At 38.3% G+C, this 21,626-nt stretch overlaps 1 long non-coding RNA gene across 1 annotated transcript; it reads right to left on the reverse strand.

Moving 5' to 3' along the window:
* Window positions 1–14,096: 14,096 nt before the first annotated feature.
* On the reverse strand, window positions 14,097–14,488 carry LOC130960731 (uncharacterized). The gene is made up of 3 exons (XR_009079228.1): window positions 14,440–14,488; window positions 14,275–14,340; window positions 14,097–14,173 (listed from the first exon to the last, which is right to left on the reverse strand). It is a non-coding gene; the product is annotated as an uncharacterized LOC130960731 (long non-coding RNA).
* Between the last annotated feature and the right edge of the window lie 7,138 nt (window positions 14,489–21,626).

The following is a 21,626-nucleotide window of genomic DNA, read 5'->3' on the forward strand; positions in this document are numbered from 1 at the left end:
ATAATTGCAGAAATTAAAATGGCAGGAAAGTAAATGACTGAAAGTAAATAGCAGAATTGTAAATAGGAATGGGGGAATTGCTCATAAAAGTAAATTGCAGAAAATAAAGAGAATGGATAAGATCAGAAATGGGGAGTTCATTGGGCTTAGGAGATGTTGCATTCTCCGGATCAACTTCATTTTCATCTCTTCCTCAATCAATGCACTCATTGATCTCCTTGGCAATCTTAAGTGATTGAATCACAATTTCTTGTAATTCAATCTCTCAAATCTTGATCAATAGCCAATTCCTTGGTCAATTGCTCATGAGAAGAGATGAAGTGTGGTCACTGATTATACCACATGCACTTCCCAAATCAAATGCTTAGAGGGTTATAGCCACATACCCATCTACACTCAATTTGGTCCAGCATGAGAAAGCATTTCTAGCTAATCTCTTCATTCCTCTTTCAAGGATCCGAAGAGATCCATGTTTGAATAGCTTTTTTTCCAAGATAACTATCCAATTAGATGAGGATCGAAAGCTTTCAAGTAAAATCAAAAGGAAAGATAGAAGAAGAATGAGAAAATTAGTATTGATCCATCAATTTACAACAGAGCTCCCTAACCCAATGAAAGGGTTTTAGTTGTTCATAGCTCTAGAAATCAAAATCAAAGATGGAGAATACATGATAAAGCAAGAAGTACAAAGAAAGTAAATACAAAGAGTAGTTCTCTGTTCTAGCTCTTCCAAAAGCTCCTCTCTCTTTCAAAACTACTCCTATATATACTACTCTTCTCAGCTTCTAGTTAGCTCTTCAAGTCTTGGGCCTCTGGATCTTTGAGTTTGAAGCAGTTCCTTTCTTCAATTGGGCTTGGCTTACTTGCAGAGAGATAGTGTGAAGTGGGCATAGACTTTAGCTCAAGACGTTAGGGGTTTTTATCATTTAGTGAGAATACAAGTTCGAGAACGTTAATGACACTTAACATTGTCACTAACATTGCCATGCACCCCTTTGCCTCACGTTAAAGCCCACGTTAACTGGGCTAACGTGGCTTTTAACGTTGCCTTGTTAGCCTTCAAGAACGTTAGTGACACTCAACATTGTCACTAACGTTCAAGTGTGCCCCTTCTTGCTTCACATTAAAGCTCACGTTAACTAGGTTAACGTGGCTTCTAACGTGGCTTTTGCCAACCTTCGAGAACGTTAGTGACACTCAACATTGTCACTAATGTTCAAGTGTGACCCTAGGTCTCACGTTAGAGTCCACGTTAACTAGGTTAACGTGGCTTCTAACGTGGCCATTCTTAGCCATCCCAACGTTAGTGACAATGTTGAGTGTCACTAACGTTGGCTCATTCTTCATTCCTTATCGTTAGCTTCCACGTTAACCAAGTTAACGTGGAAGTTAACGTGGCTCTTGGGGGTTGTGTGGTTGCTCCAACGTTAGTGACAATGTTGAGTGTCACTAACGTTGTCGACAACTCTCCATCTCTTACGTTAGCTCCCACGTTAACCAAGTTAACGTGGGAGTTAACGTGGCTCTTTGCATCTTAGGCCAACGTTAGTGACAATGTTGAGTGTCACTAACGTTGGCTTCTCTTCCCCCTTTAACGTTAGAGGCCACGTTAACTAGGTTAACGTGGCTTCTAACGTGGCCATTTGTGAGCTTGCCAACGTTAGTGGCAATGTTGAGTGTCACTAACGTTGGCTCTACTTCCCTTCTCCACGTTAGAATTCACGTTAACTTAGTTAACGTGACTCTTTAACGTGGGCATTGATGGCTTTTGAGAGTATTTTTGGCAATTACTTTTCTCCTTAACTTTGCAAGTTACCTCCCATTCCTTGCTTCCTTTGGTCCTGAAATCAAGCAATAGAGTGCATCAAAGTTCTAGTCCATGTCATGGGTAATGCAATATACAATTTTGTCATTAAAATCATGCAAAATCCTCATGAAACAATGTAAAATGCACAATGTATGCTTGAATCAAGGTCTGAGTGAATATCTGCCCAAAACTAACTTATTTCCTAAGAAAATACATGAAATTACCTAAAAATAGTAAAGAAAAGGTCAGTGAAACTGGCCAAACTGCCCTGGCATAATTTACTATCAATTTCCCCTGTCCTCTTTACTTTCATGCAATTTAGCTTCTATTTATTAAAATTCACTCAAATCATCACTTGTTTACTTAACTAAATCAACCACCTAACTAAAATTGCTCAATCCTTCAATCCCTGTGGGATCGACCTCACTCATGTGAGTAATTACTACTTAATGCGATCCGGTACACTTGTCGGTGAGTTTTGTGTTGGATCATTTTCCACACATAAAGTTTTTGGCGCTATTGCCAGGGATTGATCAGATTGACAATGATCAAGTAAGGTGGGGGTCTAGATTAAGCACTTTTTCTTTGTTTTTGTTCATTGCTTTTATTTTTTTTAACCAGCATACTAACTATTTGAGACTTTGTCTCTATTAGCTCTCACTGCACTCAAGCTACAGAATGCTCTTGTGTTTCTTGTTGTTGTGGTTTTATGACAGAAGCAAGGAGAGAGGTCTCCAAATCTGGTGATCATGACGAAAGAACCCTTAGAAGACAGAGAAGGGAAGCCAGAGGAAAGGGAGTCATTAGAGGAGAAACTTCTGACGAAGAATATCAAGAAATGGAGAAGAGTCCAACAAATCCACCAGTAGGAGTGGCCAACAACAATGGTCAACCACAGAGGAGAGTATTGGCTTCATATACATTTGCTAATCCTAGGCATTGTGGGAGTAGCATCCTTACCCCAAATGTCAATGCAAATAACTTTGAATTGAAGCCACAGCTCATCACTTTGGTACAAAACAATTGTTCCTATGAAGGAGGGCCACTTGAAGATCCAAACCAACACTTATCCACTTTTCTGAGGATTTGTGATACTGTCAAAACTAATGGTGTGCATCCTGACATTTACAAGCTGTTACTATTTCCATTTTCCCTCAGAGACAAAGCTACTCAATGGTTGGAGACATTTCCAAGAGAGAGCATCAACAATTGGGAAGATCTAGTGAGCAAATTCCTAGCCAAGTTCTATCCTCCCCAAAAAATCACCAGACTCAAAACAGAGGTCGAAACATTCACTCAGACAGATGGAGAGTCATTATATGAGGCATGGGAAAAATACAAAGCTTTACTCAGGAAGTGTCCACCAGACATATTCAATGAATGGGATAAGCTTCAAAACTTCTATGAAGGACTAACTCTGAAGGCTCAAGAAGCACTAGATCACTCAGCAGGAGGTTCCTTACAATTGATGAAGACTGCAGAGGAGGCCCAGAATCTTATTGATATGGTGGCAAACAATCAATATTTCTTTGCTCATCAGAGATAACACCAACCATCACAAAGGAAATGAGTGCTAGAGTTGGAAGGAGTGGACTCAATCCTAGCTCAAAATAAGATTATGCAGCAGCAAATTCAACAACAGTTTGAGCAAATGGCTAAGAGGATTGATAGCCTCCAAGTTACAGTAGTGAATACAAGCCAACCATCAACCACATGGGGCCAGAATGAAGAAAACCAAGAAGATCAGTAGCAGGAACAAGTAAACTATATGCATAACCAAAGAGCAGGACAAAATGAAGTTTATGGTGACACCTATAATCCATCCTGGAAGAATCATCCAAATCTCATATGGGGAGATAACCACAATCAAAATTAGCAGCCATGGCAAAGAAATTCAAACCAAAACAACTCAAGAAACAACCAGAACCACAACCAGCAGAACAATAACCAAAATCCATATAGAAAACCCCAAAACACTTACCCCAATTCCAACCATTATCCATCCAATAACCAAACCACCAACCAAAATAATTATCATCCACCCTCAACATCTCATAACCAACCACAGATACCACAAGACACGCAAAGGATTTCAAACCTAGAGATACTGATGGAAAAGATGATGAAGCATCAGAAGATGACAGGCAAGAATCATGAAGCTTCAATAAGGAACATAGAGAGACAGATTGGACAACTATCCAAGAAAGCATTGATTGAAAGGCCAACAAGCTCACTCCCAAGTGACACCATTCCAAATGCTAAAGAAGAATGCAAAGCTATACAGCTAAGGAGTGGAAAAACCTTGGTGAATGACAAGAAGCCAACTGAGAATAATGAAGCCAGCAGCAAGAATGATGCTACACTCAACAAGGATGATCAAGAGAAGCCTGAAGAGAGAGAGAAGTAGCCACAAATCTCAAGGAAAGGGAAGCAAATAATGGAAGAATCATCTCAAGGACAAAAGCAAGTGGAAAAGACTTTCACACCTCCCTTGCCATATCCTCAAAGGTTCAACAAGGAAACCAAGGATCAATACTTCCCCAAGTTCCTTAAAGTCTTCAAGAAATTGGAGATTAATATCCCCCTGGCTGAAGCATTAGAGCAAATGCATTGGTACGCATAATCGTGATTTCACACTTTTCTCACAACTCTGCGCAATTGACCAGCAAGTGCACCGGGTCATCCAAGTAATACCTTACGTGAGTAAGGGTCGATCCCACAGAGATTGTCGGCTTGAAGCAAGCTATGGTCATCTTGTAAATCTCAGTCAGGCGGATTCAAATGGTTATGAGGTTTGATAGTAAAAAGAATAATAAAACATAAAATAAAATAAAGTCACTTATGTAGTTCCTTGGTGAGAACTTCAGAGAAGCGTTTGGAGATGCTTTGTTGCCTCTGAACCTCTACTTTCCTACTGTCTTCATCCAATCATGCGTACTCCCTTCCATGGCAAGCTGTATGTTGGTGGATCACCGTTGTCAATGGCTACCATCCGTCCTCTCAGTGAAAACATGTCCTCTACGGTTTCCCGCATGGCTAATCAGCTGTCGGTTCTCGATCATGTCGGAATAGAATACATTTATTCTTTTGCACACTGTCATTGCGCCCAACAGTCAAGAGTTTGAAGCTCGTCACAGTCATCCCATCCCAGATCCTACTCAGAATACCACAGACAATGTTTAGACTTTTTGGATCTCAAAAATGCTGCCAATTGGTTCTAGCTTATACCACGAAGGTTCTAACGTTACGGATTCGAATGCTCTGTTATTAGGAAAGGTGATTTAGATCCGTCTGTCAGAGACCAAAGAGAGTAACGAAGATTGGGTGATTGTCACGGGTCACCCCTTCATTCTAACTTAACTGAATTAAGTACGGGAGTATATCTTGGAGGAAAAGTAGACGTGAATTGAATAGAAAAACAATAATACATGTATTAATACTAGAGGAACAGCAGAGCTCCTCACCTTAATCTGTGAGGTGTAGAAACTCCACCGTTGGAAAATACATAAGAACAAGGTCTACGCATGGCCGAATGGCCAGCCTCTCAAATGGCATAATACAATCGAAATAGGGTTCAAAGACCTGATCTAAGGATTGAAGAATGGTCTAAAGATGTGAATACAATGGTAAAAAATGCTATTTATACTAAACTAGTAAACTAGGTTTACAGAAAATGAGTAGATAGTGCAGAAATCCACTTTCGGGGCACAATTGGTGTGTGTTTGGGCTGAGAATTGAAGCTTTCACGTGCATAGGCTCTTCTTGGAGTTCAAATGCCAGTTTTGGTGCCAGTTTGGGCGTTTAACTCCAGCTTTGGTGTCAGTTCTGGCGTTTTACGCCAGAAAAGGGTTTCTGGTGGGTATATGGACGCCAGTTTGGGCCATCAATTCTCAAGCAAAGTATGGACTATTATACATTGATAAAAAGCTCAAGATGTCTACTTTTCAAATAAATTGAGAGTGCGCCAATTGGGTTTCTGTAGCTCCAGAAAGTCCACTTCGAGTGCATGGAGGTCAGAATCCAACAGCATCTGCAGTCCTTTCTCAGCCTCTGAATCAGATTTTTGCTCATGTCCCTCAATTTCAGCCAGAAAATACCTGAAATCACAGAAAAACACACAAACTCATAGTAAAGTCCAGAAATGTGATTTTTGCATAAAAACTAATAAAAATTTACTAAAAAGTAACTAAAACATACTAAAAAAACTACCTAAAAACAATGCCAAAAAGCATATAAATTATCCGCTCATCATGCCTCTATATGAAAAATTCTTGAAGGAGCTCATCAACAAAAAGAGAAGCTGGCATGAAAAGGAAACCATTATGCTCACACAAGAATGTAGTGCTGTAATTCAAAGAGGTCTCCCACCAAAACTCAAGGATCCAGGAAGCTTCTTCTTACCTTGCACCATTGACAATATGACCATAAAAAGGGCACTGTGTGACTTAGGGGCCAGCATTAATCTAATCCCCTATTCCATGATGAGAAAGCTATGCATAGAGGAGGTAAAGCCCACACAAATGTCACTAGAGCTCATGGATAAATCATTGGTATTTCCCAAAGGAGTAATTGAAAACCTTTTGGTTAAGGTGGATAAGTTTATATTCCCTGCAGACTTTGTGCTCCTGGATCTAGGAGAAGAAGGGAGTGAATCTATTATCTTGGGAAGACCGTTCCTGGCAACAGTAAGAGCCATTATAGATGTTAAACAAGGAGAACTGACCCTAAGGGTACATGATGAAAGCATTACCCTGAATGTCTTTCCAGAAGCACAGCATAATGAGGAAAAGGAGGAATGCATGGAGGCTGACAAAGAAGACTTATAGTGGAGGGAAGAAACCAACAAGACATTTATTGATGCCCTTCCAGAGCAAGAGACAAGCAGCAAAGCAGGACAAAAGGAGAATGAAACTTTACAGAATGATGAGAGAAGGCAAGAAGGTGAGAAGTTGACTACTGAGAAGGTAAAGCCAAGGATACATCAGACTAGCAAAGCAGAAGGATTATTAAAAAGGGGAAAGAAAAACAAGAAAAAGGCTCCAAAAGGGTGGAAAAATAAAAAGATCCCAACTGAAGGATTTTCCAAGGGAGATAAAGTACAGCTAATCTACCAACAGTTGAGGACAAATCAACAAGCTGATGACTATTACATTATCAATAGGGTACTCTCACTGGAACATGCAGAGATTGAACATCAAGGCACTGGAAGGAAGCTCACAGTGAGGGGAGACAAGCTGAGACACTGCAGTCATCAACCACCCTAATAAGGGTCCAATGTCAAGCTAGTGATAATAAAAGAGCGCTCCATAAGAGGCAGCCCATGATTTAAGATTCTTGCTTTGTTTTAAAAAATTCAATAATCAATGATCCTTCTAGAATGAATTTGAGTCTCATGAGTATATTTGATGATTGCACACAATGTCTTTAAGCGTATGTTAGACTTCTAAGTTTGGTGTGCCTAAAGGCACTCCAAAATGGCTTTTTAAGCTTCCTCAGACTATATGCTCATTCATTTTGATGGAGTATATAGCAAAACATCAAGTTTGGTGTCTGCATATGCAGAAAATTCCAGAAAAATCAATTTTTTTCATAGGACCAAATTTATGGATAGATGGATCACACATTGTTTCAATTTAGTAGTTTATGGTAAAAAATAAAATGTTCCTTATAATGAATGTACTAATTGTGAGGGATTATTTGCATTTTATATGAATCCCTTAGCAGAGAACAAGTTTGGTGTCCACCAAATCTTTGGTCAAAATCTAAGGAGCATGATTGATCATTTAATTAAAGAATATGTAGAATTATCTTTCTTTATTTACTCATAACCACAACCAAACCAAACTTACTCCCAATGCTCACCATTTTGTTGATTTAATTGTATAGGACAAAGAAGATTGAGAAAAAGACAAAGCAAGGAAGAGAGCACGGTCAAAACAAGCCAAGGAAAGAGGATCACATGTGCTTAGAAAAGCGTGGTCCATTGGGAAACAGAATCTGCATGTTTTGTACCCTTGGAGGCTGAACCACATGCATCCAATGGGGAGGTCAATCCTTGTCATCCTTTAACTATACATGCAAGCCGTTCACACCAAGAGCTCCCCTCAATCTTCACCCTTCAACTGCATAACCGAAATGCGTCCTTCACTTGTGCTTTTGTTCAAAGACTTATGCCTTGCCTATAAATAGTTGATGACACTTCCTAGCTTACATATCCCTCATACAAGCTTCCCTCACTTAGAAGCCTTGGTTTCATTCTTCACCTAGCTAAAAACACGTTCAACATCCTTCCTTATTCAACAGCAACATTTTCTTTTCCACCCCTTCCTTCCACAGCTAAACCGTAGCCCAAACACAGCCCACCTTTCCTTTCTTCTCTCTTCCAATTCATGGCTTCTTCAAGTTCTAGAAGAAAAAAAGGAAAGGAACCAATGGTGGCCAAACCTCCAACCTATGATACAAAGAAATTTAAATCTCAGTTTTATGAAGCAAGGTATCATAGGCTCATGAAATCAAAACATGTCATTCCTGAGATCGGCTTCAAACTGAGGGAGGGGGAGTATCCCATCATGAGGCAAATTACAAAGAAAAAGAGGTGGGAACTTTTGTGTGAGCCTCTCACAGGCGTCAATGTAGTCATGATAAGAGAATTTTATGCAAATACTGTAAAAGAAAGCAAGAACAGCCCCCCTTATAAGGGCTTTGTTAGAGATGTTGAAGTAGATTTTAGTCCATCATCAGTCATGAGGGTCTTGAAATTGAGGACAGTAACCTATGGAGAGCTTAGCTTTGAGGCTAGATTGCAGGGTGAGAATTACCCTGATGAGCTATTACATGGGTTATGCTTGGAAACACAAACTACGAAAGAGACTCAAAAGGAGCCCCAAGCCACTTAAAAAGACTAGACCTCACTCCTGAGATCAAGTAGTGGTATGTGATAGTAAGGAGATCTATACTCCCTACTGGAAACACCTCAGCGGTCACAGTCAAGCGAGCCCTCTTGACATACTGCATCTTAAAGGGAGGAGAAATCAACCTCTCACAACTCATAGCAGACAGCATCCGGGAAATGGCTGAGGACACAAGTAAATCGGGTAGGCTTGGTTACCAAGCACTATTCTAAGGCTGTGCAACAGAGCTGGAGTTCTCTTTGAAGATAAAGATACAGAGAAGGTAAAAGGAGGAAGGAGAATCACAAAGAGAAGCATGGAAGGTTTTACCGAAGATGACAATCAGGAGGAAAGAGGAACTCAAAGTGGAAGAAGAAGACCACAAGTGGAGGGAGAGCAAGCTTCTAGTGTACTGGATCTGAGCCAAATGCAAAGAACAATTGAGGAGATGTCTCAACAATTTGTGAAGGCACAAGAGCAACAGCAAGAACAGTATCTGAGGTAACAGGAGTAATATTTGAAGGATAGAGAGGAGAAAGAGAGATGGCAGCGCCACATGGAGGAGCGACAAGAGAACTAGTAGCAACAAATGATGATTCAACAACAAGAATTTCAGACAAGGATTCTTGAGGGGCAAAAAGAACAAGCAGCAGATTTTCAAGAGTCATATAATGGATTGTCCCTGTGGCAATCTAAATATGGGGAGTATACTCAAAATCTATACCATTGAAAGAATATACATCATACCATTGGAGAACACAGGCACTATCAAAGAATAGAGTATGATGAAAGCACCCAAGCAAAGTTGGATTATTTGACTCACAGCATGCCAGCATTGAACCCACAGATCAAGCCATTTGAGCAATGCCAAGAGTTAGTGGACCGTCAGAGAACAAGAACCAATACGTATTCAGCAAGTATGCTTCAGAGATTGGAGGATGCTGGACTCTCAGGTCTGTTAGACCCTGTCTGGGATAGAAGATGTCCTGTTGAAGAGCCTCAAGATTACGCCAAGAAGAGGAAGAAGAAGGGGGAATCAAGCAAGAGCAAGGAGCACAATAATTAGGAGGTGGTTGAGTTTCTTTCATGCTCTCTTTTAAAATTAAATAAGGAAGATGCATCCCTAAAACATGAGATGCCTCCAATTGCTTTATGTTTTGCATTTTCATATTTTGAGTAGTTTTCTTACAAGTAAATTGCATTATGCTTGTCATTCATCATTAGCTTGGATTATGTTTTGTTTCCTTTCTACATAAATAAAAGAAAAATGTTTGAAATAGAAAGTGAATGTCCAATGTTGTAGAAGTTGGAATGAAAGTCAGTGGTGGTACTTGTTTGATTCAATTTTTAGCTCATAAAACAAAAAGCTGCATAATAACATGATTCTTTGAAGCGTGAGTTAGTTTGCTGCTATAAAATCTGTCAATTAATGAAATTCCCATGAGAATGAAGCAAAACAAGAAGAAAAAAAAAAGAAAGGGAAAAGCCAAAAATTGGCAAAGAAACAAACGATAAGGCTAGACACCAATAGCCTGGACCCTAGGACATATGCCTGTGGTGTTTTTGTACTGGGATATGCTTGGACAAGTAGGTTCTAAGGAGTATTTCAAAACTTGGCCACTTGGATCAACCGATCTGGGATTGCCAACTGAAAGTCCACTATCAAGAGCAACCTAGCTACAAAACACTTAGTGATCCAAATAGATGCTGGGCATCATTGCTCCTAGGAAGACAAGGTGAGCCATGTATCTGTGGTGAAGAAATGTTGAGCAAAACTAAGCCAAAGGCTGCTGCAACATTTGCCACCAAGCCTTCATTAATAAATAAGCTTCCTAAGCAAAATAAAGAAGGAAAAGCTACCAAGGGATCAAGGAAAAGTAAGACAGTATAGCAGCAACTCTAGTGAACCTTTGAAAAATCATTTCTTATCTGTCAGCAAGTAATAAATGAGTTACCATTGTCTATATAAAACCCCATGAACCAAGTTCACTTATCTGCTAAATAAGGATATGCATACTTCTCTGTTTCATTTCATTTCTCTTATGTTTAGTGCTTGCTTGGGGACAAGCAAGGTTTAAGTTTGGTGTTGTGATGACAAGTCATCTTATGCTAGCTTTTCAAGCATTTTTCACTTGTTTCATTAGGTTTTATGCACTTTCTTGCATTGTAAGTAAGTAATTTGGAGTGGATTTGCATGGTTTTGTTGAATCAGTCAGCAGGAGTATACCCTTAGAGGCTGGAGCAACTTGACCTGGAGCGTAATAATACCGATGAAAGAGTTCAACATCTCTTCCTAAAGGATCGTTTTTGCAGACTACCTGAAACCGTTTTGGGACACACAATTTAGCTAGTATATATTGAATCATTTTGGTGCATCTGTCAAGTAAGGCAAGACAAGTCCAAAAGAGCAATCAAAAGCTCAATAAAGCAGCAAGGCAAATCCAAAAGAGAAAAAATAAAAAAAGTACACCTGAATCACATGCTAAATTGGACTCCCAGCTTTTTTCAGCACTCCTAACTGTAAGCTGATAAACACCAATTTTGTGGTTTATCTTGTGCTTATTTTGGAGGTTTTTATCAATATTTCTCACACTTATTCACAAGAAATGCATGGTTTTGTGTTCACTTTCCAATGTTGCTCCATTGTGGAAAATATGCTTATTTTGCCTTAGAATTGCTATATTTTGATTCTCTTTATTGCCATTCGATGCCGTGACGTATTTGTTGAGTGATTTCAGAATTAGTAGGGTAAGAATGGCCCAGAAGAGAGAAGGAAAGCATGCAGCAGAGGAAGGAACATGAAGATTTGGATTTTGGGAACTGCAGCATCGACGCGCACGCGCACGTCACGCGCACGCGTGGATGAGGACAGCTGGAAGCGGCACGCAAGGATGGACGCATCCGCGCAGGCCAGAGAATTTCCACCGACACGAACGTGCAGCTGGCGCGCACGCATGGATCACAAAAGCAATCGGCGCGGGCGCACGCATGGTGCGCACGCGTGGGAAGCTGCACGTGACTTCATTAAAAGAAATTGTGCCTGGTGATTTCTGAGGCTCAACAGGCCCAATTTCAGGCTGTTTCTGCATGGAAAAGACCCAAGGATGCTAGGGAGAAAGGGGGGATCAATCATTTTACACTAAGACACAATTTTTCTAGTTTTGAGATTTTTTTGTTCTTCTAGAAGAAGAAACCCTTGTTCTTCTCTTGATCTAGCTTTAATTTGATCCTTCCTTGTTGAATCTGAATTGGGTTTTGTTAATTACTATCTTTAATTGCTTAATTTGAATTCCTTAGTATATTTCCACTTAGATCTTATGTTAGTTTATGGATTTTGTTAATTGTCCCTTTATACCCATTTCATGAATATTGTGAATCTTGACTTGTTGATGTTACATTGATAATTTTTATGCTTCATTGTGTTGTTTAAGCTCTTCTAAGTTGATAATTGTTAGAGGGTATTTGTTGATTTCAATTCAATTGTAATTTGAACATGTCTTTTATTAATGCTTACCAAGTGTTTGATGAATTGTTTACCTTGACTATGGAGTAGTCCTTTTTACTCTTGGCTTATGCCAAGGGAATTGGATAAACTTGAGTCGTTGGGTCAAATGAATTTGATGATTTGAGAGTCCTTAGTGATCAATTTGATATCCATTAACACTAGCCTACTACTAGGTTAATTAGTAGTGAGGTTAGGCCTTATGGGTTGATGTTGACCCAAACCATTTGATGTACTTCAAGTGTGGAAGTAGACTTAATGAGTTCGGCTCCTCATAATTGTCAAGATATGGTTATTAGACAAGGATAACGACCCCAATTCCCATGCCTAACCAAGAGTTGCTTTTATTATTCATATTTGAAAATCAATTTATCAATTGTCTTGCTTAGTTGTAGTTATTGTTTAGTTAAGAGTAGAGTTAGATTGAATGTTGGTTCCTTATTTTGAAATTGTTTACACCTTGCTTGTTGTTTGAATTAGTTCCTTGCACTTTAGATTGCTTAATTGCTAAGATTCTCAATTTACTTTCTTGTTAATGAATCACAATCCCGGACTTCTAACCAATGTTGAAGCACATGTTTGCCCATTCTTCGTGAGACGACCCGAGGTTTGAATACTTCGGTTATTTTATTGAGTTTGAACTTGTGACAACCAATTCCATTCTAAATTTGATCCGCGAGGATTGTTGTTGGGGTGCTATACTTGCAACGTAATTTCATTTAGAAAATCTCTTCCGACACGGTTCCTGTGCGTCCATCATAAGCATGTTGCTATAATTTTCAAGAACTGACATTGATTAATGATTGTTAAATTCTTTTTTATGTTATTTTTACCTGCTCAAAGTGAATAGGGCATTTCCTTATGTGTCAAGCACTGAAGTTGATGACATTGTTGATGTTCAAACCCCAATTCTTTTCCGGTTGGTAAGTATATTCAAAAGTCTGCAATATTTCACTGACAGATGTTGCAAGAGCATTTGTCATGAGTCATGACCTTATTTTGATTCTTGGATATTGATAAAAGCTAAAAACCTGCAGGTTCATTCAAAAAATTTTAACATAGGAGTTCAAGCACTGATGCTTCTCGATAAAATCACATCGAAGAATCAGATAGCCAGTGATCGATTTTACCGATGATTAAGGTTACTGCAAGTTTCTGATTTTTTCTTTTATTTCCATACTGCATAATAAAAACTTAAGGTTACTGATGATTAACAATATAGGAGCCATGAGTCTCCATACCATAATTAATTTTGCTTACAATATTGCTCAACCATTTTATTTTATAAAATAATTTATAATTCATCAGAGGCAGCCTAGCATTTAGATATGACAGTAGCAAAAATAGAATTTTTTCATGTAAATCCATATTCCAAACAACGGATTTTTAAAAAGGACTTTCATTTAGTTTCATGTGGGAGTCAAGAAAAAACAAGTTACTAGAGCATTTGCTAAATGAGAACAATCATTTCTCGAACAAGTGACCTTCCAAGTCATAATTAAGAAAACCTCAGGTCACCAAGTTCAAATAGAACAACAAGGCAACACACAATAAACAAGTTTCAAGAACACATTGACAAAAAAAAATATTAAATACCCTTGGTGAAGGCAGAACACGACCATCCACTTGAGTAAAGCCAGTGCTTATAGAAATTTCATAATTTTGAAGCATAGGTTCAAATCCATAGTTGCTAGTTTTTAGTGCCCAACAAATGTATCTCAATGCTTACCAGCCATCTAGGGGACTCGGGGATAAACCACAAACCAATTAGCAAGCAAATGCATGGAACAAGTCCTTCAATTTTCAAACCAAACCCTTTAAGTTAGACCCTTTTTCTTCACAATAGTCCTTATGCAGAAAATTAAACTTTAAAGCTAATGGTATTAATTATGGTTTACCTGCTAGAGCTAGTTGTCTCCAAGTTATGACACTTCCTATTAAGAATGAGACTGAAGCTCCAATAACAATCATAAGCTGCAATACAATTGCAGTTAAGACCAAAATTCACTCCAATGGTGTGCTTCAACATTTTAATCATCAAACAAGTAATATGATCATTTTTAATGTTTTCCTACCTGATTTGTTGTTGCAAGTCCACCTCGAAGATTCTTTGGTGCTATTTCAGCTATATATATAGGAACCTGTTCCATTTTGCTAACATAAGATATAGCTTTCTATCATAGCTTCTAATTAGGAAAAGAAAAATATTGATAATATTATAATATACTATAGTTAATTACCACATATGAGATAACTCCAATTCCATATCCTGTGAAAAATCTTCCAAAGTCAAGTGAGTAAGGATCTTGAAGCAGACAAAATAACAAATTGAACCTCATTTCAATTTTGATAACCTTTTTTTAGGAGATGAATTTACATATTGTATGAGATGCATACCTTTGAGAAGAAGAGGGCTAACCATCCTGTTATGCAAAATGTTGTTGACATTCTCATTGCCTGTTTCCTATGAGAAGCAAGGATTGTTTATCAAAATTTAAAGTCCGTCATAAACTGCATAAACTTTATTGGAATTTAGATTTCACAGACCCCTTTCTGGCCAACTCTAACTCTGCCACCACCACCTCTTCTTTTGCCACCGCCACAAAGTGATGGAGTTACAAAGTTACAAGAACTTGCAACCTTGTTAGAAAGCAAGCGCCATGATAAATTGTACAATATCAACTAGCCATCAGCTAGCAAGAGCCTGCAACAAATTCAACTATTCTATTCAAATTCATAGAAGAACAAATGCATCATTTGCATCCCTGCTACCAACAGCTTGAATAAATTGAATTTAAGACTTTCAAACCCATAGATATCAAGAATTCCAATGATAGATTTAGAATTTGGCTAATGCATCCCCGCTACCAATAGTGCAATAGGATCAAGGGTTCTTGTAATGACCTCCTCAGGTGTTACCATCACACGCTTGATCAGTGCATCTTCCAAGCTCTTAGCATCACACCTACAATAGAATTACATAAAATAAACTGATCCACTTGGAATTTGAGAAAATGTTTTGCATTTGATTCCAATAGTTAAAATTACCTAACACTTTAAGCTTGGTATATATCCAGCTAATATAATTGTATCCAATCTTCCATAACCTATGCTACCGCTAACACAAATTTTTAATAAATCAATAAGATTGAATGAAAATAAAATTAAAATACACATTAATAAGATTGAATGAAACAACATTAGATCAAAGTTAAGGTGGAGTAAAAAATGTGCAGGAAGCAATTCCATGGAAAATTGAAGGAGAAAGGGGGAAAATAATGCAGAAAGCACTTACAATTCATGGCTGTGAATCAGAACGAGCTCAGAAGAGAACAGAGATGCGTTCACCGACGGGAAAATTGTTTAGAAAAATAGATCGTCGCTCGAGGAATTGAACAGTAAGAAAAGCGAGAGAGTGAAGGTGGAAGAAGAAATCGAAGGAGTGGTGGAGGCAAGGCCACAGACAACGACGACGATGGAGGGATGATCAGGAAGAGATGGAGGAGGCGTTCTCTGTGAGCGATGTATGTGTATGAAAGGGGGAGCTCGAAACCTAATTAACCCTCGATAAAAAGAGAAACATAAGGTTACTAATTCTCTTACCGATGGATTTCCTGTGAATAATTAGGTTTCATAAAATAAGCGGCAATATTACAGAGAAAATTATAGACGGATTTTTATATCTGTCGGTTAAATTTATGCAATTCATTCTTATCGTTATCGATGGAAAATCCATCGGAAAATCTCTCTGTATTTCCGTGGGATAAAATCTGTCGAAAATATCCGTCTGTAATGAAAAAATTTCTAGTAGTGCGACCACCCTTTATTTGACACAAAATCACGAGGTTTAAGCTAGAATTAATTGATTTTTGAATGAATTTTAAACCTTGTGAATTTGGTGATACTTTGATTGGTTGTTTTGATTACTTATAGGTGAAGAAAAGAAAGAAACAAGGAAAGCGTGGCTTAAGGAAGGAAAAAGTGTGGCGCATCAAGAAAGCAAGGGAGCAGCACTCTCTTATTGAGCACAGGGCTCTCTAATTGAGCACTAGAGATGGCAAACAAAGTCAAGTACACAAAGGGCAAGGATGCTGCGTTGAAAGAGTTAACTGAGCGCTCAAAGGAACAAGGCAAAAAGCATAGCACTAGGTTAACTTTGTTAACTTTATCGGGCTTCTACCAAAAGAAATGCAAGGTGCAATATTTGCTAATGAAACCTCCAAGTCTCGAACTAAGGACATGAGGAACCAAAGGAAGTGCCACTTTGCATTGCTTCATGAAAGAAATTGGCAAAAGGAGCTAGCCAAATTTTGAACCCATGATGGCTAGGAAGGAGCGCTACACTTAATTCACAAGGAAATTGGGCAAAATGCATTCACTGGGATTCGAACAAGGGAGCTCCACCAAAAACAAAGGGATGCTGTGCTCCCTTACTTAACTGAGCGCTACCTTTCATTGTTTCAAAAAGAAATGGCTCCACAAATGCTTCCCTCAAGGCTCAAAGCTGGGGACTTTATTAGCAAGCAAAGGGCACTGTGCTCTCTTTCTTAACCGAGCGCTATGGAGCTGTGCCAAGGAAGGCTTGGTGCGCAACAAAATTGACGGCCAAAGGCAATGGGTAGCGCTATGCTCAATTAGTTAACCGAGCACTCTACTGGGAGCAGCACCTATGGTCCAAATTCAATTAAAATTCCATTTAAATTCAATTCTTCACCAAATTGAAAGGCCCACTCCAAATTCTGAAAATCCAAAAATAGGAAGTGTATAAATAGGAGTTAGTTTGATTTGTATAGGACTTTTTTTTTTTTACTTTTACTTTTGAATTTTCTTTCATTTTTAATTTTATTTTGGGAATTGGAATTGGGATTGAGAGCTGAGTTCTCTTCTTCCTTGTTCTTACTTCTGCATTTCTTGCTTTCTGTTTTTGAATTCTGGATTGAGATTGAAGGAATTCTGTTTCAATATTTGATCTGCAATTCATCTTTGTTTTCTTTTGCATAATTCTAAGGATTGGGAACTGGATTTAGTTTTCTGTCTTCATTTTCATTTCTTTTGCTACTTTTGCTATCTGTTCTTGGGATTCGAATTGAGATTGAAGAGCTTCATTGATTCTAAGTTTGAGAATCATCTTTTACCTCTCTTCTCAATTTTTCCAAGAATTGAATCTGAGTTTTCATTTACTGTTTTCATCTTTCTTTTCTTCTGCAAATTGTTCTCTGTTGGATCAAGGAAGGAATTGAGATCTAGACTTATTTTCTAGTCTCTTTGATCCCCTGAGATCTTCAACTTCATTTTGCAATTAAGCTGAGTTTCATTTCTGTTTTGCTTCTTGATGGCATGTCATCATGTCATATTTTTCTATGCTTTTTCATACAAGAAATTGATAATTAGTGCTTAAATATTGCTTTCTTTTGTGTTTAAATGGTATATTTTCTTAATCTTTTGATTTGATAAACTTTATAGGAAATAAGAAGATAAAGAAGCAAAAAAGCACAAAATCAGTTAAAAAGAAGGAAAAAAGAATTTTGTGGCATGCTTTGAAGATTGAGCACGCTTTGGGCCTTACGCCACGCTTTTAAACGCGTGGCCCATGACCATGGAGCCGTGGCATTTAATGATGCCTCATGCATGGATTATTAATAATGAAAGCATGCATGAAGTGGCAACGGCATTACTTTGATTTCTAATCCAATTAGCAATGAAACCAAGCTTTACGTTAATTGGCATTATGGATTAATAAAGCCTACGAAATGTATGCATGATGCATTTAATTATTATGCCAATGTAGAATGAATGAATGCAACGTTAATGCATTAGTATTATTATTAAAACCATGGAAGCATGCATGCACGAATGAAATAAAAGAGCTTCACGGTAATTGGCATTACAAAGCCAATGGAAGCATTATTAAATCAATGCCAAGGTAAAGCATGCAAGTATTTAAATTTGTACCATCATGAACCATGCATTGGCATTATTAATGAATGGAATGAAAGCTCAAGCATAGCGCTTAAAGCAAGGGAAGCTAAGACGTTAATAAAAGCAAGGTAAAGCAATGAGGGCCAGCGCTTTATATTAGAGCGCAGCGCTCTCTATTTGAGCGCTAGTGGAGAGGCCAACCAAGAAAGCATAGCGCTACGTTGGGTTACATAACTGAGCGCCCAAAGGAAGTCAGCAAAGCAAGGCCAGCGCTGAGAGCGCTACGCTAACTTGTTTCACTTTATCGGGCCTCACCAAAATAAAAATCAAGGCGCTACACCAAACAAGGAAGCCAGCAAGATTCGAACCAAGCACATGGAGGAATGATGAAGCGCTACTTCACAAGGGAATTAGCACAAATGCATTCACCAAGGCTCGAAATGGGGAACAAGAGGAATGCAAGGAGAGGCACTACGTCAACTTAGTTCACTGAGCGCTATCAATTAAAGCTTGACACAAGGAATTTGGTTCAAATTGGCTCCACCAAGGCTCGAAGAGGGAATCCCACTCAAGCATGTAGCGCTACCCTACATTAGTTTACTAAGCGCTACTATGCTGCACCAAAAAGACTTGACACGAACCAAAATTGGAAGCACACAAGGCAAAGGAGGTGCTGCGCTTTCTCTTTTCATGGAGCGCTCCCTGAAAGGTTCCCACACACCAAATCAACTTGAACCAAGCAACCTTGACCCATGCCTCCAAACCAATTGAACCAAGGCCATTCGAATCCACTCTTCCTCAAATCCAAAGCAAACAAAGTCCATCAACATAACTCAAAGGCACAAGAGATAGTTAGAATAGAAATTTTATTTAATTGTAATTTATTTTTAATTTAACTTTTCATTTTTCATTTTTGTAAAAAGCCTATATAAGGCATCATTTTCATTTTCGTAAGGAGGCTGGCTCCACTAAGGAGCAGTAGAAGTAGGAAGCTCTCTTTAATACACTTTTATTTTTCTGCACTCCATATTTTGAGAATTCAATTTAGCTTTATGAAATTTCAAGTTCTCTGCTATAATTTTTGCAATCTTCTACTTCAATTTTCTTTTCTACAAATTCTACATTTCTGTTCTCATTGAGCTTGATTTTGATCTTTTGTTCTCATTGCTTCCTGCTCTCATTGCTCCCAATTTACTTTCAGGCAATTTAATTCTGCTGTAATTGTTCTGCATTTTACAATTCTTGCTGTGATCTGAATTTTATTCTTCCTGCAAGTTAACTTTCCAGTTACTTGTTCTTAAATTCCTTTCGATTGCTTAATCTATTGCTTTCATTTGATTTCCCTGCTCCCATTTTCCTCTGCATTTGATGCAATTTACTTTCCTTGCTCTTTAAGATTCTGTCAATTTACTTCCTGCAAGTTAGATCTTCTGCAATTTACTTTTCTTGTTCTTTATGTTTCTATCTATTTTACTTTTTGTAATTTAAATTAATTGCAATTTTACTTTCTGTTGCTCAATTTCACCCAATTCACCAATGTTAGCTTGACTAGACTAATCACCCACTAAAGTTGCTTGATCCATCAATCCCCGTGGGATTGACCTCACTCTTGTGAGTTATTACTACTTGATGCGACCCGGTACACTTGCCGGTGAGTTTAGTGTTGGATCATTTTACACACATCACTTCTTCAAGCAAGTTTACTTTTCTGTTTGAGATCTGCTGCAACTTACTTCATTTGATTTTCTCTTATTGATTGCACTTTGAGTTCTCTTGTTTAATTTTGCATCCCAACTCCCAAAATTCCTTTTACTCTTCCTGCAATTTTACATTTCTTGCACTTTAAGCTTCAGTCATTTACATTTCTTGCAATCCAAGTTTTAGTCAATTACGTTACTTGCACTTTAAGGTTCAGCTCTTTAATTCTTCTGCACTTTAATTTACTATCAATTTCCCCTCTACTCTTTACTTTCATGCAATTTAGCTTCTATTTATCACAATTCACTCAAATCATCACTTGTTTGCTTAACTAAACCAACCACCTAACTAAAATTGCTCAAACCTTCAATTCCCGTGGGATCGACCTCACTCATGTGAGTAATTACTACTTGATGTGACCCGGTACACTTGCCGGTGAGTTTTATGTTGGATCATTTTCCACACATCAGTGTGACACTTTCAATTAGAATTGATGGAAGCACCCAGAGGGATTGAAAACAAATTGTTGCATGGCAACACCAAACTTATAATGTAATCATATGCCAACTTATTGAAATTTAAACAAAGCAAAGAAAATAGACCAAGCAGAGAAATAAAATGTTACCAAAGGTTGGGTTGCCATCCAACAAGCGCTCTTTTAGTGTCATTAGCTTGACATGTTGTTCTTCATTTTCTTCCCCTTCTTCCAGTTTGTTAAGAGGAATGACCTCAAGGGGAGAGATGAACCAGCTAATGTCCCCTTTCTTGGTCTCCTCTTAGTAAGCTTCTTTCTGTAAATGGCCTGGTTGAGCTTGCTTGCTGGATCAGGGGTAAGCTTGGTGCTCTTGTTAGTTGCCTTCACTTCTTGGATATCAAGACTTGGTGGTTGTGTGATTGTTGGAGTGTTTTCTTCATCAAAAGCCTTTTGAATTGGTTGTTCAATGAGCCATTCCTCTATGCACTTCTCTGCTTCAATTGAGTGTGACTTATCTTAAGTGTTTTCCTCACTTTCTTTCTCCTCCACTCTTTCCTTTGCACTTAACATTATTTAGCAGCACTTCCATGTTTTTGAGGGAGTTTTCTTGGTCATTCCAAGGCCTCTGTGCTTCCCTTTCATATTTTTCAAGCATGGTTTCAAGTCTTGAGAGGCTTTGGTTCATGGAAGTTTATGTGGACTGTAAGTTTTGGAAGAGATTTTGTGTCAAGGGACAGTTAAGTGATGAAGAATGTTCAGATAAAAAACTGAGAGGTGAGGTTTGATAGCTTTCCATGAATGAATTGAAGGTTTGCTCAAGTGATGATAGCTCTTGATAAGTGGAGTATGAATTGTCAAATGCTTTCTGATTTAAATTCTCCCAAGCACAACTTGAAGAATTGTTGAATTCATCACAGTATGAATCATCTTGTGGCATCGGGGAACAATTTTCCATGTATGTATTGACAGCACAATCAAATGATGATGTTCCTTGATAAACAGAAGATGAAACATTGAAATTTCCTTCCCAGCCACAATTTATGTCAGTATTATAGCAATATGAGTCACTTTGTGGTTCTGGAAAATAGTTCATTTCACTTGATTGTTCATACTCTTGTTGATATGCCCAACTACCATGAGGATCATGACATAAATCATTTTGTGGGTCTGGACAATATCTCATGTGAATTGCTTGATCAATTTGTGGCTTAGGAGCATATCTCCATTGATTGGAGTGCTCAGAATTTGCAATTTCTTGGTGATACTCCCAGCCACCATTAGAGATTGGTGATGGTGGGTAATATCCCATGAAATTGTCTTGCTCATCTTGTGGTT

This window comes from Arachis stenosperma, chromosome 2 (genome assembly GCF_014773155.1).
Source record: "Arachis stenosperma cultivar V10309 chromosome 2, arast.V10309.gnm1.PFL2, whole genome shotgun sequence".
NCBI classification, from domain to species: domain Eukaryota; kingdom Viridiplantae; phylum Streptophyta; class Magnoliopsida; order Fabales; family Fabaceae; genus Arachis; species Arachis stenosperma.